Below are 4,630 nucleotides of genomic sequence, written 5' to 3' on the forward strand. Positions count from 1 at the left end.
CTTCTTTGGAAGAGCTCTAGTTTTCACCAGTGCCTTCGGAGACCTGGCTCCAACGTTCCAGCACAGACCCTTCACTCTTCCAGCTCAGACCCTTTGACTTCCTGATAAGGACTCACAAAGTGCACGGAGCTCCAGGCCTTCTTTTGACTGTACCCTTCGCCCTCAGTGCATGGATTACCCTTTTGTGCTCCACTGTACCTGACTCGGCAAGACTCATGCCACCCACACCCAGGGTGGCCCTCCCCTCTACAGTAAGTCATCCAGATACAACCAGAAATGTGCTAAACCAATGTGCTAAGCATTTTTTATTCAAATCGACACCACCATTATCACAACTATTGATAGCAATCTAATTTTTCTTCAATTCCTCTTATGTCTTGCATATGTTCTGTTCTTCTAGTGAACCCTATCAGTACAACAGTTTATAAAATTAATGAACAAAGAAACTACCAAGGAAAGGACTAAGTTGTTCCCTGTCAATTTAAGAGATGAATAACTGAATTGTGGCCTCATCACAGGCAACTCGTTTTCAGTGAGTGATTATTTTACAACAATTCCAACAACAATGACTTCAACACAAAAATTTGGTCTTCCAGAAAGTTAAAGTTTTGTATGATTTTATGGTAGAGCATTGTTTTTGTTCATATATTGTCTCTGTCATTTGTTTTGAGAATAAATCCACCCACCAAAACACTGTAGATTTGTAAGTGCTCCAGTATTTTAGCTTTTCTTTGGTAAGGGAAGACTTTTAGTAATATATTCTTACAATACATGATAGTTCCATTTGTATTGGGGATTTGGTACATGTCTTTAACACGTCTTGATCATTTTCCATACTTTTACCCCCCTTCCTCTCACCACTTTTCCCTTTACCCATCTCCAAATGTCTGCCTTTTTATATTCTACCATCTTTCCTTTATCTTATTTATTAATACTTCATATTTCTCATATAGGAGAAATTATGATATTTAACTTCTGTGTCAGAATTATTTTTCTTTATGTTATGGTCTCAAGTTCTATTATTTTCCTGCAAATGAAAAAATTTAATTCTTTTTTATTATCGAATATTTTGTATTATTCCTCCATGTGTTTGTACTATATTTTCTTTCTCTGTTGATGGGCATATAGGCTGTTTCTAGAGCTTAGCTATTGTGAGTTCTGCCGCTATAAACATGGGCGCGTGTGTCTCACTATAGTATGCTGTCTTTAATTCTCTGGGAATATGCCCAGGAGAGGTATTTTTGGATCAAACAGAATTTCTAATTTTAGTTTTTGAGGACTCTCCATGCTGATTTCCATAGTGGCTGTAGTATTAGTTTACATTCTTATCAACAATGTCAAATTCCTTTCCCCCCACATCCTTGGCAGCATTTGTAACTCCTTGTATTCTTGATGATGGCCATTATGATTTGGGTAAGATGAAATTTCAGCATTATTTTGTTTTGAATTTTTCTTCTTACTAAAGGCAATAAACATTTTCTCATGCACTCACTGGCCATTTGTACTTCTTTTATGAAAAATGAGTTTAGATCACTTGCCATTTTTTATTAGTTCATTTATTTGGGGATTTTTAAAATTCTTTATATATTCCAGATTATTAGCAATTTTTTTTGCCCATTCTGTAGGTTGTCTCTTCATTCCGTTTATTTCTTTTTCTGGGCAGAACAATTTCAATTCAGTATCATTTCACTTGGTGATTCTTGATGTTATTTTTGTGATATTGCAGTTCTTTTTAGGAAGTCTTTACCTGTGCTAAGGGAACAGGTGTGTCCCCTATGTTATCTTCCAGCAGTTTCAAAATATCTTTATATCATGAGCAAGTGAACAATATTGTATAGATCATTATAGTTTAGAAATGTCTTACACAATTTCATATCCAACTGTATCACCCATCCACTATGTTAGATAGTATCATAAGTGTTTACCTATGAGGCACTTGAAACTTGGGCATACTAATTTCTGTTCCCCTTCCCATCATATAGGTAGTAATGGAAAGAGGCTAAACCTTAATTTTGATTTTATGTATCTAAAGCAATTTGAATTTCCTGTGTAAAGAGATTCTTTACTAGTTGAATTATGTTTTCTTTCCTTCTATGAGCATTGTATTCATAAGGTAAAAATTAAATATCCACCACGTAAAATATGCACATTATAAAATTTTAAACAATTTAAATCAGCACTTTTAAAGGTAAGTGTTGAACACAGAAAAATTTCACCACTTTTATTCTAAAAATCTTCGCTTTATTTATGTGAACACAAGTAGAAAATTTTATACTACTGAGATCAATTGCTGTGGTGCTATGATCATGCTGAGTGACCCCCTAATGTCCATATGCTGAACTCCTAGGCCCCAAGGTGATGGCATTATGAGGTGGTGTTTTGAGGAGGTGATTAGATCATAAAGGAAGAGTCCTAATGAATGTGATTTGTGTCCTTATAAAAGAGAGCTGAGCCCTTCCAACACGCAATAAAGTAGCTAGGCATCATGCCCTCCAAAGAACACAGAATCTGGGGGAGCCTTGATCTTCGGTTTCCTAGCATTCAAAACTATGAGAAATAAATTGCTATGGTTTATAAGGCATCCAATTTGTAGGGTTTTTTTTTTGTCATAGTATTGTACAAAAATATTTTGTTTACTTAAAATTTATTTGACACAAAGCCGAGGGTAAATAAAACAGAATAATACAGAAATAATTTAGAAATGCTGTTTTTGTCCTTGGTCAGTTTCTGTCCTTTCTCTCTTCTCTCCCCTGCCTCCTCCAGCTCTGTCTCCCCCCAGAAAAGATGTTTTACCTAAACTACAAATAATTACTTTAACTATATGAATCTATACATTTATTGTATTAAAATTATAAAACACACAATATCCCAAAAGGATACAATTAAAATATCAATTTTGATTAAAAATAAACCTATAGAAACACTTCAAGAGTATTGCTAAGAGACGGGAAGAATATCTTCTATTTCACAGATAAAATGCAAAACATTTCCTTCTCAATCACCACCTATAACTTAAAATAATGAGTCATTTACACGGAACTCTGGATGAAGTAAGCGATTCATCTTCCAAGCATGAAGGGAAAGACTCTCTGTGAAAATGGCATATGCCAGCTTTCCCACAGCGCTGGCCATCCTCACAGCCATTACTAAGACCTACACTCCAAGGCAAATGAGTTTATGTTTGGCTTCTTCCCTCTGCATGGCTTCCACTCCTCCTACCTCCCTTTGTGGTCCTGCCCCTTCTCTCCAACGCCTCAGATTTCTGCGCTGCTGATCTCATTCTCCTGGTAGTGTGGATTGTCTGTGGTTCTGTGTAGGTAAAACACATGAAGCCTGAGTGATTGATATTTTGGGAAACTTATTTTGTACTTCTTTATTCAGTGTTGACCAGGCAGGCTATTCATATTTGAATAACTAGAAATCGTGAAGGGATTTACTGCTGTGTCATCTTCCGATTTTGTTTCCAATCTTCCACATCCCCATCCCGTCCACAAAGTTATCTGTGCTACTCTTAACTTTCAGATATATTTTAACCCTATATAAGAAAAAGGAAATAAGCATTCTCTTCCCCTCCCCATTATATTTTCTTCAAATAGTAGAATAATTTAAAATGCCTTTTGTGTTCCCTTTTTAAACTTCACAATATATTTTAGAGATTTTTGCATTCATCTATATGAGTGATGCTTCTTTTAAATTGATGTTATATTTACTGTATTTATATTAAAAATAGAAAAGGCCTATATTTCACCAAAAGTAGTTTAGTCATTAGATAGAATAACAATATACAATTAAAGTCAGTTTTATAAGATTTCTTTGTACTTGTGGGCAAATTTGATTCCACAAAGTAACTGGCGACCTCTATAAGTAATAAACAATTGCCCTTACATGTAAGATCAAACACTTTCTGGATAAACTCAGAAATGAAGAAAACACAACTATTCTTTCAAGAATTATTACATTTTTAGCTACCACTAGTCTGTTTAACTCAAACAAAATATAACACCTCTAAAAATTGTACATTTAAAATTATTACTAGAATGATTATTATTTTATGTAATACAACAAATCATAAAAGAACATTATGTGGATGTATAGTTTCCAATCTAGCAGAAAATCCTGTACTATAATATAAATAACAAATTGTACATCTATCCAAGCCTTCTTATAAAGTATAATATGAACATTAAAACACTCACAATTATAAATGATCATCAATAAATGTATCTTCACAAATGAACATACTGTATCCTGATAAAGAAATGAATATGGCCAGTAAACTCAAAGATGTCCTTATATAGAGTGATGCTATATTGCCTAAAAACCTTTCATACATGTTTGAAAAATAATAATGTTACCCGTGATATCTCCATCTCTGCCTATGCCTTCCAACCCCCCTCAACTTTTATACCAAATGCTATAAAAGCAGTTTATGTTTCATATCAAAAGAAATTGCAGCTTAGGGGAGTGAAATAGAGTGATAAATCAAATAAGGATGGATCCTCCTGTCTGAATGTGTTGGAGTCAGGATCTCAAATCAGTCAGTTTGCTTCTAATAGATCAGTGCCTGAGAAAGGGTCTCCAAAGAAGTCTGTGGAATTCCACCAATCAGCCAGACAAGAAATAGTGAAGC

This window comes from Fukomys damarensis, unplaced genomic scaffold (genome assembly GCF_012274545.1).
Source record: "Fukomys damarensis isolate Sample0158 unplaced genomic scaffold, DMR_v1.0_HiC HiC_scaffold_24, whole genome shotgun sequence".
Lineage (NCBI taxonomy): Eukaryota > Metazoa > Chordata > Mammalia > Rodentia > Bathyergidae > Fukomys > Fukomys damarensis.